Source organism: Puma concolor, chromosome B1, assembly GCF_028749965.1.
Source record: "Puma concolor isolate L17-30 chromosome B1, mPumCon1.1.hap2, whole genome shotgun sequence".
NCBI lineage: Eukaryota > Metazoa > Chordata > Mammalia > Carnivora > Felidae > Puma > Puma concolor.
In genome coordinates this window covers 105,791,340-105,805,169 of record NC_141670.1, presented here as the reverse complement: position 1 = coordinate 105,805,169, position 13,830 = coordinate 105,791,340, and the positions used below count along the sequence as shown (strand labels likewise).

Genomic DNA, 13,830 nt, shown 5'->3' with positions numbered 1-13,830 from the left:
ATACATCTGGGAATACTTGGTGTACTGGGAAAGCTGGTAGCCAAGTCCATGATGGCAAAGAGACTGCTCAAGGATACAAGAGGAGTAAGGTCAAATTAACAAAAGAAAATGGAGAGCTTGGGAACAGAGGGCCTTAAGAAAAATATTTAAAGTGTATCAGAGATACAGTTGCAGAACCAAGATTTAGTGGGGCTGGGGAAACCAAAGGGAGAGTTAATGCTGTCATTATTTTTTAATGCAGAGTTTTTTCCTCCTCCTCCAGAAGTTTTACATTTCTTGAACGCAGGAACTGCCTTCACTTTCACTATTATTTCATGTTTAATTCAGTGAAGGGAATCTATAAACGCTCAATACATTCTCATTCAGTCTTAAGCACAATGCACCCATATCAATGTAAAATGTTTCTTCATTCTAATTCTTCAAATAAACTTCTAGTTACCCATGAGTTTACTTAAATCAATTTTTATAATCTGTATGTTCTGCCTGCACCAGCTTTGAAATGAGTTTCAAAATTTTATTTAATTCTTATTGAGGGATCTTTGATACTAAAGATGGTAGTGGTTTTTTTTTTAACTTCTATTTTTAAAAAACAGTTTATTACAAAACAAAGTTTAGCCCAGTTGCCAAGCAGTAGCTTCTAACTTCAAACCTGTTCTAAAGCATAGTAAGGAGACAGCCAAATTTTTCTTAACACAATTAACCATTAACCGAGTCAACACGGTTATTACAGCTTTGATTTTATTAACAGTCACGAAACAACCAGTTAGGGAATATACATTCATGCCAATGGAAGCCATTTAACTGCAAACAGATCATAATGATTCACAGAAAGCTAAAGGAACTGCACATTTCGCAAGTAGTTTCGGTGCCAGGCAGTACAGATTGTTCCCTCTCAGGTAACAATGCCTAACTAACCTAAAGCCCAGTCCTTGGTAGGTCCGCGTTCCTGAACTTAGAAAATATCGAATATAATGACCAAGAGCACCGGAATAATCACCTCCACTTGAGGGGAACTAGCCCTCCTTCTACACCACAGAGCCAACCTGCACGCACCTTTCCCAACAGCTCAGCAAGCCCTCCCACCCCGTCCCTTGCCTTAGGGGAAATGGTCAAGCTCCTGCTCTCGCGGGATCTCGCGCCTTGGAGTAAATCAACTGGATCGCGCGCCCAATCGAACCCCCGCGGGAATACAGTTCGCCAGGTCCGGAAAGCCGGGAAATCGCGTGCGGGGCGGGGTTAACTCGGTGAGAGTGAAGGCGGAGCCTTTTCCAAGGAGGCGGGGCGGGCGCGAGGCGGAGATTGGGGCGGTTCCCCCGGGACCTGTTGATCGCAGGTGTCACTGTCTTGACTGGGCCTTGGGTGTTGGGGCGTGTGCGCATGCTCCGTGCTCCGGGTCGAGCTCTGGGCGGCGATACCAGACGCCACTGCTCCAGTTCCCGGTGAACCTCGGCTACGGTGGCAGCTGTTAGTATCAGCCGGGTGTTCGGCGTGAGGCAGAGCTGGGCCAGCGGGAGGTAGCCCTGTGGAAGTGGAAGGCCCGTGTTTCTCTACCTGGACCGCACGCTCCTCTCGTTAGGAGGGCAGAGCTCAAGGTAAGTATCCGAAACTAGTCTCTAGATAGAGATCCAACGACTGGAGACCCCGGGCCTGAGTGGGAGACCCCAGTTTCAGCGCCAGACCTTGTCTCTCCCCTAGCAGCAGCCCTGTGACATCCTCCGCTCCTGCTCCGCGGACTTTTCGCCCGGGTTCAGGCGCCCGAGGGCACGCAGCCTGCCCGCCTCCTGCCCGTCACGTCCCGGCCTGGCGGAGATGCCTCTGGGCAGGCTGGAGGCGCGCGGGAGGCGAAAGGAGGTGCTCTATTTACTGGGTCGTGGCTGTTCTTGCTGCTGTGTTTGAGGGCGGGCAAGAGGCAGAACCTGGAGTCCAGCTGGGTGCGTTGGGATTGTGAATATAGCTTACTTGGCCCCTGCGCCTTGCTTGCGAAGCCACTGCCACTCCCGAGCAGCAGCTCTATAAAGGGGTCCAGATGGTTATGTTGTCCTCCTTGGAGAAGAGAGATGACTGGATACGTAAGAATCTTTGGGCTGGTGGTTTCTGGTTGGTAGTAGTAATTTATGAAGTTAATGTTTAGCTTTTAGACAACAACTTATGGGACATTTACCAAACTACTTTTAAACATCGTTGGAGAACAGGAAGTACTTGTACAGGTGTACTAGGGAGGCCTTCTAAAGACTGCAATCTGAGCATGTTGTGAGGTTTTGTTATCTTGCTGCAAGGTTTTCTGTATCAATGCAAAGTCTGATTAATGCTTGCAAAATGTACTGGAAGGCTTTATTTGTTAGACAGCAGAGTATGCCAGAATGTTTCCTTATCTGGAAAAATATATATATACTTTTACACTGGATTTTCAAGGCTATTGTGAGGGATGTTTAAACTTCGGAAGTTCTTTGTAATTAGGGTCTGATTCGCTTTTAACTGTTCTTTAAAAGAACATTGCTAATTCTCAGTGTTTAAAGGAAGTAACAAGTACTAACAAAATTCTGATTGAAATGAGCTTTTGGCTAAATGGGTACTTGTTAGTTTAATTTTCTATTTTTGGTTTCCTGATGATGGCCTAGGCAAAGCTCCTTCATCCTGTAAAGGAGAAATTAGAAAAATAAAACTTACTTTGTAAAAGTAATACATGATTTATCTGCCATTGTCATAAGAATTCAAATAGACAAACTCAACTGTAAGTAAGAGTTAATTACAGTCTGGAAAAAACACAGGTTTTGTTTTTGTTTTACATTTTGGAGGCTCTTAAAATGAGCTTTTTTGGACAATTTGTCTACGTTCGTGATTACTGGTAATAAGCTATAAAGTGATTTATTTAAGTGTGTTCACAAATTAAACTCATTGGTAGTTATGTGTATTTTTTCCTGCAGTGTAGAAAATAAGTAATCAAGAACACCTTTTTTTCTTTATTAGTTAAAAACTTTTTATAAACATGTAGATTGTATATTGTTCATGAAACTTGACACTAGTTGTCAACCCATTAATATTCTCTAGAAGATACAAAAAGAAGTTTTTTAAAAGATAGCTATTTTAATATGGGAGGGGTACCGTTCTCCACCGTGTTTGTTCTCTTTCTTAAAAAAGAAAATCTCTTTTCAAAATTTTTTATGATTTTACAGTGTACTGTGATTCAAGATTTTTTTGTATTATATTTAGTGTCAAATAAATGTTTCTTTTAAACTGTAGTATCAAACACAATTTTAGAATTATGGTTTAGAAGTTTTAGCAAGACAGAGTTAAAAAATAAAAATTCTGATTTATTTTAAGGTGATATGCCCATTAAAGAGTCAAAATCAGAGTTATTTTTGTTTTCCCTGTTGATACTGTTTGGAACTCACCACCTACCATGCTAGGGAGGATGTTGCTGTACCCTACAATTTTCCAAAAGTATGTTTGAAATCTATAAAGTGGTAGATTAAGTTATCCTACAAAGACATTTAGTTACTACAATACTGAGCAGATCTTGTTATTTGACAGCTTTAACTATAAGGTGTTTCTTAATTATAGATCCCAAAGACAACCTACAGTGAGGTCGTTTATGTAGTGCATCTGAAAGTATTCTGAATACAGAGTGTGCTAGGTGTGCTGGGGCCCAGAAGATTGTCAGTCTAGCCTACTAGTACTCATGAGCTCTTGGATTAAGGGAGGAAGTGTACTAGTAGATGTCATGTTTGGAGAACTAGCTAGAGATTAGTGATGATACAAATATAGCATTAGTATATTATTATTAATTTTGTACAGATGAAATGATGTTAGAAAATTTTGCATTACAACAGATGCACATAGTAGGAACAAGAAATGGAAGCATCCTGTTCTACCACAAATAAACCTTCAAAAGTTATTTAAACTTTAAATATTAACTTTATATAATATCCTAATCTTGGTAATTTATTATGAGCTTTTTTAAGATAATAGGAATATTACATATATATGGGGGGTTGCTCTTTAGGTAAGAAGTGTCTATTCTTTGCTTTTCCAAGTTAACCGATATCCTCTATCAAGAATTCTTAAAGGAGGGTCCATGATTAGAACTGTAGTCTGTGGTTAGAACTGAATTTTAACATAATTGATGAATTATATTATGAATTTTATTTTATGCATTTACAAACGTTTTCCCACGGAGTCCATAGGCCTCATTAGGCCACCAAAAGTGTCTCTGACATACACAAAAATGCTACAAACCATTGGATGTAGTTGAAGAATTTTTGTTTTATGAGTCACTTCAGAAAAGTTGCTGCTTATATTCATATTTGTAATTCATCAGAAAATAAAATATTATGCAACATAAACCATGTTTCAGTACCTAAACTATCATTTCAGTTATCTGAATTGTGATTTTTTAAAATTAATTTGGTATTTTTGAACACATTTTGTAAATGTAACCTCTGTTTACTTCTATTTTGTAAATATTGACCTGCAGAAAGCCTTTTGAAGAAATACTTTTCCTTTGGAATTTGGATACTCCAAATTCCAAACTTTTTTTACTTTTTGTGATTTTCTGAGTTAGCAAATTTATTCAGTGAACATTTATTGACCTATTGTATGCTAGGCACTAGAGAATCAAAAATCAATGAGACAAAGGTAAAGTAGTCAGAAATAGGAGGTCTTCCTTTTCTGAGCCTCATCTCAGCCTGTTCCCCCAAACTGAAATGAGTTTCCAAAGATCCAATAGTTCTTGTTTTCTTATACCTTACCTTTGTAAGATACCGCTTCTCCTCCTCCCATTACCCTTTCAACTTACTGGTCACCCATACCACACCTGTGAAGTATTTTCTAAGCCAGCAAAGGACAGTAGATTACTTCATTTTTGTGTTACCACTGCACTTTGTACATTTCTTTTAAAACTCTGTACTGTGTTTCTGTAGAGGGAACGCGGAGTAAGAGAACCTGGAGATGATGGTATGTGTGCTGTCATCTCAGGTGTACGGAGAGTACCATATGGACACCACGAAGGGTGGTAGGCAGGCAGAGGAGCTTTCTCCGGGACCCAGAGACATGATGAGAGCAGTGTCCAGATGTATTTTGGGTGCTCTAGTTATGTTTTATGGCTGGATGGATCATGTTATTTACGAATTAAAGTTCTCATTAAGGAAGTTTGTAGTTATTTTTCTGAAAAGTGGTACATAGGTTGAATTTTTCTAAATTAAATCTCTTTTGTTTGCATTGTTATTCCAGAGTTGCTTTCCATTTATTTCCGATGCATTGCCTTCAATGTTTTAACTTAATTTCTCTTTCTCTAGTCCAAAAGGTTGTAAATGAATGTTTAAAACAATACTGTGATGAATCCATTTGTAAAGTGAAGCATTCCCACTTTTTTTTTGTAAATTAGAATTTTTCCTGTTAAGTTTCTTACAGTAGGATAGCTCTGTAAATGAAATTGTTTTATTTTCTACTAAGAATAACTTATTCACAGATACTAAAATTTAGAAATTGATACTTTATTGTACAATTTATCTGATCTAACTAAGGCTATAGTCAAGATTGATACATCAGTGTAAGGAAATGGAGAAAGATAGCAAAATGAGATATATATAATACAGCTTTTACTTTCTTTTCAAATGTTTCTTTATATTATTAAAGACCATTTACCGCAAAGGTAGTGTTGCTGCTATCATTATAGTTAGCTTACATTTATTGAATGCCTGCTTATTTTGGGAATTTATTAGGTATTTTATACATGGTTTATGATATTTAACAACTATGAACCTTTTTATATCATTATGATTATAGATTATGTAACTGATATGATTTTAATGATTGAATAGTTGAGTAATTTTCTGTGATGCTAGAAGCTTTATCATTGGTGGAATAAATAATTGTGGGACACTTGAGGTCAGTATCAGACCATAGATTCTGTCCTTGTCAAGAACCTATCGGCATTCTTTGTCCACCAGATGTCTTCTAAACTTCTTGGCCTGCAAAGTAAAACTCTTGCCCCTCTCATGGTGGCCTTCCGTTTCAAGCAGGATGTGAATTCTGGAAGACTTTTCCTCCTATATAGTATGTTGTATAGGCCTGAAATAATCCTACCTCCTTGGCAATAGTACTGACAATGATGTAGCTGCCACTTGGTGGGAGATTGTCCTGAGTCCTGATTGCCTAGGTCATCTTTGTTATAGGAGCACTGATTTGTTGATTGAGATTTCACTTTATTTCCTGAGCTTTCTTTAATAAATATTTAGTGAGTACTTACCGTGTACTGTGCACTGTTTTACATGCCTGGGATTCCCTTTACATTCTAAGATGATTGAGACGAGAAACAATAATAATCCCAGTAAGTCAGTTATATAGTATATAAGATGGTGATAAATGCCAAGGAGAAAAGAAAGGTGGTAGAGCAGGGTAAGGGGAGTTGGGAGTGTGGAGTGGAGGTTGTGGTTGCAATTTTAAATCAATATAGGCCTCATTTAGAAGGTGTTTTTTGAACAGAGCAATCCCGAAGGGAGCCAGGGAGAAGTCATGTGGGTATCAAGGGGAAGTGTGTTCCAGGCAGAATAGCCACTTTAAAGCAGGTGTTTGCATGGTGTGTTCAGAAACAAGGAGGGTGATACAACTGCAGTGGAGAAAGTATAGGAAAAGTATTTAGAGGTGAAGGTGAGGGGATGGGCAGGTGTGACATAGTAAGAAATATATACAGTATTTGATCTCTGGCACCATTTTCTGACACACAGCCTCTAAAACCCTTGGAATCTCTGGAAGCAATAAATGTGTTTTTTTGCATGCTAATGAGATGACTGGTGGTTCAGAGCTCCTAGATAGCCTTAGGAGGGGGCGCTAGTTGCCAGGGGAACCAACTGTGTGATTAGAGGAATTGAACTTTCAGCCTGTCCACCTCCCTCCACTTCCAGGGAGGGGAGCGCGGTGGATTTCGAGCTAATCACTAATGGCTAGTGATTTAATCAGTTGTGCCCTGCGTAATGAAGCCTCCATAAAAAATCCTAACTGAAGGGATTTGGAGAGCTTTTGGATTGTTGAACATAGGGAGGTGCCGGGAGGGCAGTATGTCTGGAGAGGGCATGGACATTCCATCCCCCTTCCCACATACCTTACCCTTTGCCTGTCTTCCATCTGGCTGTTTCTGAGTATCTTTTCATAATAAACCTCAAGTCTAGTCGGTAAGCTGTTTTCCTAAGTTCTGTGAGCCATGTCAGCAAATTAATTGGATCCATGGAGGATGTCATGGGAACCTCCAAATTATAGGCAATTAATCAGAAGTACAGGTAACAACTTGGGACATGTGATGAGCAGCTGAAGTGAGAGGGATGGTCTTTTGGGACTGAGCCCTTGTCTTGGGATTTGACACTGACTGCAGGTAGATAATGCCAAAATTGAGTTAAATTGTAGGTATTGTGTTGGTGTCCACTGAGAATTGGAGCATGGCTTGTTGTGGAAGAACACATCTGGTCTCATTAGTGCAGTGAGAGTATAGAAAAAAGTGTTTTTTACTTTTGGCAGGTAGTATAGGGCCTTGCAGTCCATTGTAAAGACTTTTTGGGGTTTAATCTGAAGGTAATAAAGACCTATTGAAAGATTATAAGGAGGGGGATGACATTATGATTTAATTTTAGATGGCTCTTTTTGCCTGTTCTTGAGGGTAGGTTTTGTTGGGTAAGGGCAGCATCTAGGAGACAATTAGGCTATACTAGCAATCCAGGCAAGATTTGATGATGGATATGTCGAGAATAGTAGAAGCGAGAATAGTAGAAGCGGAGGGGGTGAGAATTGGTCACATTCTGACAGAGGTAGGTGAGAAAGCAGAGTCAAAGATCATAGCAAGATACTTGTTCTCAGCAACTGGAAAGACAAAGTTACCATCAAATGAGATGAGGGGGAAGATACAGGCAAAGCAAGAGTTCCGTTTTGGCCTTTGTCAAGGCAAAGAAATGTTAGGTTATGCCTGCTTTGGCATAATTGGCTTCTGAAGTCGTATCTTAAAACAGATTGCTATAAGCCAATGTCTTTAATGTTCATACTCTATATTCTGGATACACATGAACTCATGTCTTTCTCTGGTTAGTTATCAGTGGGAACTAGTGAGTAGGTAAAAGCCATGAGAGATAAAGCATAGTTCTTTTTTAGATGAAAAGAAATAGTGCAAAAAAGTACAGAACATTGGGAATTACTTAAAATTTGCTGTTTTTGTTTGTGGTGGTACAGTATTTTCTTATGACTTTAATATCATTTTTCTGTCTTTGTTTTATAAATGTTCTAGTACACTCTTCTCCAGTACCTCCATTTGTGGGGTGACAGTGGTTTTGTGTGTCAAAGGATATCTGTTCTTCAGTTGTATCTTCCTTACTCTAGTCCTTCAATTTACAGAAGTCAAGATACCTCTATAATGAATTAGGCTTTTAATTGCTTCACCTTGCTATACCTCTTCACCTTGCTATCGAGTTATTGAAAATGAAACCTTGAATACTTTTACTAGTTAGGTGAACAATTGTAGTGTACCAATAAAAAGTCTTCAGCGTGTCTTTGAGTTGCTGTATTGCTTATTAGTGAAAAGATGTTAAAATGAAATTTTACTTTATAGTTTGATGGTTAGGCCAGGATACTATTAAAAATATATTTCAGTAGCTTTATTAGCAGTGATTTTATGTAGGATTATGGGTATTCTATATTTTCCCTATGCAATACTTCTATGTTATTTTAAAAATCTATGTAATATTTTATAATCAAAACAAATCCCAATAAACGTAAAAGAACAAAGGAATTTCATAGCTTTATTAGCACTTTTATTAGTTTTCTAGGACCGCTGTAGCAAAGCAGAACAAAATGAATGACATAAAACAATAGAAATTTATTCTCTCACAGCTCCAGAGGCTGGAAGTCCAAAATCAAGGTTGGCAGAGTTGTTTTCTTTCAAGGGCTCTGAGCAGAAGCCTTCCTTTCCCCTTTTTGCTTCTGGTGGTGGCTGTCAATCCTTGGTGTTCCCTTACTTGTAGTTGTATCGCACCATTCTCTGCCTGTCATTAAACAGTATTCTCTCTGTGTGTTTCTGTCTCTTTTAATGATAACTGCTAGCCTTATTGGATAAGGGCCCACACTAATGACCTCATCTTAACCTCATTACATCTGCAAAAGCCCTATTTCCAAGTATTCACAGGCACTGGAGGTTAGGACTCTAATATGCCATTGGGTGAATACAATTCAATTTTTTTTCTAGCTTAATATTCATTTTTAAATCAATTGAAGAAAAGGGAACACGTCCAAACTCCTTTTTATGAGGCCAGCTTTACCCTGATAACAAAGATAAATAAGGACACTACAAGGAAAGAAAATATAGGCCAATATCCCTGGCAAGTATAGATGGAAAAATTCTCAGCAAAATGTTAACAAATCAAATTCAGTAGCATATTGTAAGGATCATGTACTATGATCAAGTGGGATTTATTCCTGACATGCAAGGATGGTTCAATATTAGAAAATCAATAAATGTCATATACCACATTAAAGAAAGGAAAAATTAGATGCAGAAAAGCATTTAATGAAATTTAATATCCTTCCAGTATAAAATTTCTCAACAAAGTGGGTATAGAGGGAATGTGCCTCAATATAGTAAAAGCCATTTATGACAACTACACAGCTGACATCATTTTTAATTATGAAAAGGCAAAAGCTTTTCCTCTAAGATCAGAAACAAAACAGGGTGCCCATTCTCACCACACCTATTCAACATAGCACTGGAAGTCCTAGCCAGAGCAGTTAGTCAAGAAAAAGAAATAAACGGCATCCAAATAGGAAAAGGAGAAGTGAAACGATTAAGGCTCCAGCAGGAACTGTTAGAACTAATGCTCGAATTCGGTATAGTTACAGGATACAAAATCAATGTAGAGAGATCAGTTGTATTTTTATTCAGTCAATTTTATCTGAGCCTAAAATTGCAGTATCAAATTTCTTTTCATTTATTGTTTTCTGGTATGTCGTATTTATTTAATTTTTTTGTGTGTGTATACACGTACATAACTTATATAATGTGTGAATGTAATTAAGATACATACTATAGGTTTCTTTCGTACAGGCTTTTTTTTTTTTTCACTTTTCTTTTTTTTTTTTTTAATTTTTTTTTTTTTCAACGTTTATTTATTTTTGGGACAGAGAGAGACAGAGCATGAACGGGGGAGGGGCAGAGAGAGAGGGAGACACAGAATCGGAAACAGGCTCCAGGCTCTGAGCCATCAGCCCAGAGCCTGACGTGGGGCTCGAACTCATGGACCGCGAGATCGTGACCTGGCCGAAGTCGGACGCTTAACCGACTGCGCCACCCAGGCGCCCCTCACTTTTATTTTCAAGTTTGGCTGTCCATCCCCATTTTAATAAAACATATACACACTCTTCCTTGTTAAGAAGCATATATATTTTTTCATATATGTTTTACAAAAATGGGATTATATTACATTTCTGCATTTTGCCTTTGTCACTCAAAAACACCCTCTTATATAATTATGTTCCTGTTTATGGATATTCATTTTGATTCTTTCCTTATTTATTGCACCTACATAATATAGCTCAAAAAGGTAATACTTTTGGGGGGGTATAGAATCTCAGTATTAGAGCTTTTAGATTGAAGGGTGTTTGTTTTGGGGTGCCTGGGTGGCTCAGTTGGTTGAGTGTCCAACTCTTGATTTTGGCTCAGGTCACGTTCCCAGGGTTGTAAGATCAAGCCTCGTGTCAGGTTCTGTGCTGAGTATGGAGCCTGCTTAAGATTCTCTCTCCCTTTCCCTCTGTCCTTTTCCCCTTCTCTCTCTCTCTCTCTCTCTCTCAAATGAAAAATAAATAAATAAATAAATAAATAAATAAATAAATAAATAAATAAATGTTTTTAAATTTAACGGTTGTTGTCAGGTTGATATAATATTTCTGCAAGGGTAGTACAGTATAATTACATGTTTTATTAGTCAACAAGAAGAGAAAGCACTTCTTTCCATTTATCCCAACCAACAGTGTCTTTTTTAACTTTGCAAGCCTGATAGAAACAAAGTACTTTCATAATGCCTCTGTGTTGAGGTCTCCAAGATCCCTCTCATTCCCAGGTTTGGTGATTTTGTAAAACTCCGAGTACTCAGCATGTAGTATTTCCTGGTATGCTTTATTAATTAGGGCAAAAAGAAATAAAGCAAAATCAGCAAATGGGGAGTGATCATGGGGTGATGTCTGATGGAAATCAGGCACAAGTTTCTCACAATTTTATTCCAGCGGAGTCACAAAAAACACACGAATTCCTCCAGCACCAAATTGTGGTGACAAGTAAAGTGTTGTCTGTCAGAAAGCTGTTTAGAGACTCAGTGCATAGGGTTTTATTGGAGTAGTCACATAGTTATCCTCTGCTTCATAGGTTATCAAAATTCCATACTTCCAGAAGGAAAGCGGGTGTTCAGGATAAAACACAGTTCAGGCACAGTAACCAGCACTCACTAGTTATTGTGGTGGGAATCCTCTCAAAAATTTAAATTCCAAAAGCCTAAAACCTTGCAAACAGGCCTGAGATGGCAATCTCTGGTCTTGCTATGTTGTCTTTTTTCTTTTTTCTTACGTAGTTTTATTGAAATATAATTCACATATCATACAATTTACTCATTGAAAGAGTACAATTCAGTAGTTTTTAGGCAGACCTATCACCACAATTTTAGAACATTTTCATCATCTCGAGAAGAATCCTTGTATCCTTTAGCTGTTACTCTTCCCTTCTCATCTCTATAGCCCCCATTTCTCCAGTCAAAGCAACCACTGACTGTCTCTGGATTTCTCTGTTCTGGACATTTTGTATCAATGGAAACATAACGTGTGGTCCTGCATGACTGACTTCTTTCACTTAGCAAAGTGTTTTCGGTGTTCATCCATATGGTAGTATGAAAAGTACTTCATTTCTTTTTTTTTTTTTTAAATTTTTTTTTTAAACATTTATTTATTTTTGGGACTGAGAGAGAGATAGAGCATGAACAGGGGAGGGTCAGAGAGAGAGGGAGACACAATCTGAAACAGGCTCCAGGCTCTGAGCTGTCAGCACAGAGCCCGACGTGGGGCTTGAACTCACGGACCACGAGATCATGACCTGAGCTGAAGTCAGACGCTTAACCCACTGAGCTACCCAGGCGCCCCAACTTCATTTCTTTTTATAGCTGAATAATATTCCACTGTTAGAGTATGTATACACACGTAACATGTTCATACCATATGTTGTTTATCCCTTCCATTAGTTGATGAACATTTGGGTTTCCACCTTTTGGCTGTTGCAAACATTGCTTTGTTAGCTCTTTTCTGCATAACCTCCTGAATATTTATTGAAAGCATAAATATAGAATCACATTTGCATTCCTGGAATAAACCCTCCTTGACTATTCTTTTCAATATTCTTTTCAATATTATTCTTTGACACATTGATGCATTGTTTGCTAGTGCTTTATTTATGAGTTTTATATCCAAGTCACATTAGTCTGAAATTTATCGTGTTTTGATATTCAGGTTATGTTAGCTTCATTAAATGATTTGGGATACTTTGTATATTATTTTTCCTGTGCCCTGCAATAATATATCATTAGAATTAATAGTTCTTTAACTTTTAGATAAAATTGAACTTTGAATCCATGTGATCCAGATGGCATTTGCAGTGGGAGAACTTTTGTTTCCACATTGTTCTAGGTTTCAAAAATATTTTCTACTTTTTCTTGGCTTGATTTTGTTAATTTGTATTTTTTGGGGAAATTACCCTTTCCTTTAGATTTTGAAAGTTATTGCCATAAAACTTAAGTGATATTCGTTTACAGTTCTTTTGGTTGCTTCTGTATCTGTGGTCATTTCTCATTTATCAATTTCCTTGGTGTTTATATATCTGTTTCTTTTTTTCCTTAATCAAGCTTGTGAAAATTTTGTCTGTTATATTAGTTTTTACAAAAGTTTATTTTTTGATTCATGTTTTCTTTCTTTTTAAAATGTTTATTTTGAGAGAGAGAGAGAGAGAGAGAGAGAGAGCGAGTGAGCTTGCATGTTGGGGGGGGGTGGGCAGAGAGAGAGAGGGAGACAGAATCCCAAGCAGGCTGTACACAGCACAGAGCCTGACACAGGGCTCAATCCCACCACCCTGGGATCGTGACCTGAGCCAAAATTAAGAGTTGGACGCTTAACTGAGCCACCCAGGTGTCTCCATTTCTATTGTTTGCCAATAAATGGGCTTGAAAATCTCTTTTTTCTCTCTCTTTTCAGTTTAAGCCTTCATAACTTTCATCCTACTTCCTTCCCCACATCATGTGTGGATTTTTTTGAGTTATGTATTCTCTGTCTGTGAGTTTTTTGGCTTTTAATTGTGCAAAAATCATAGTCATTTTTAAAGGTGTTTACTCAATTTACTTTTTCTGGGAATTCTTTTAGATAGTATTGATAGTTTTAGATTTCACTCATGCCTTTTAGCTTTTTTGAAATGTTTATATTTTCCACTTCTTTACTCCTTTTTTAGTACTTGCAGGAAAATTTCCTGATCTGAGCTTACTGCTTCTTAATATGGTTTTCACTTCTATCCATTTTGCTAGTTAAGTCATTCTTTTGCAAAATTGCAGTATTTTAAAAAGCTGCCATATTCAGTTGGTGGATATTTATTGTTTATTTTAAATTTGTATTCCCTTCGGTCTGTTTATTCTGTTTCCTATGTTGTAAAATGTTCAGTTTGCTGCTACTCCTCAAGTGTCTGGTTATCTTTTTCCTGGAGTACAACCAAATTACAAACTAATAATGTTTACATGAGAAGGGTGAACTCTCATTTGTGTTTATTCAAATGATTTCAGT

The 13,830-nt window shown here is 37.8% G+C and overlaps 1 protein-coding gene across 2 annotated transcripts in view; it reads left to right on the top strand.

Annotated features, from left to right (window-relative positions):
• Positions 1-1,300: 1,300 nt before the first annotated feature.
• USP53 (ubiquitin specific peptidase 53) overlaps positions 1,301-13,830 on the top strand; it is a 66,528-nt gene continuing 53,998 nt past the window's right edge. Inside the window, exon 1 of one of the 2 annotated variants that reach the window (XM_086704309.1) lies at positions 1,301-1,592. The gene's annotated coding sequence lies outside the window, so the exon portion shown is untranslated. The remainder of the gene's footprint in view (positions 1,593-13,830) is intronic. The other variant, XM_025921972.2, reaches the window with a different exon arrangement.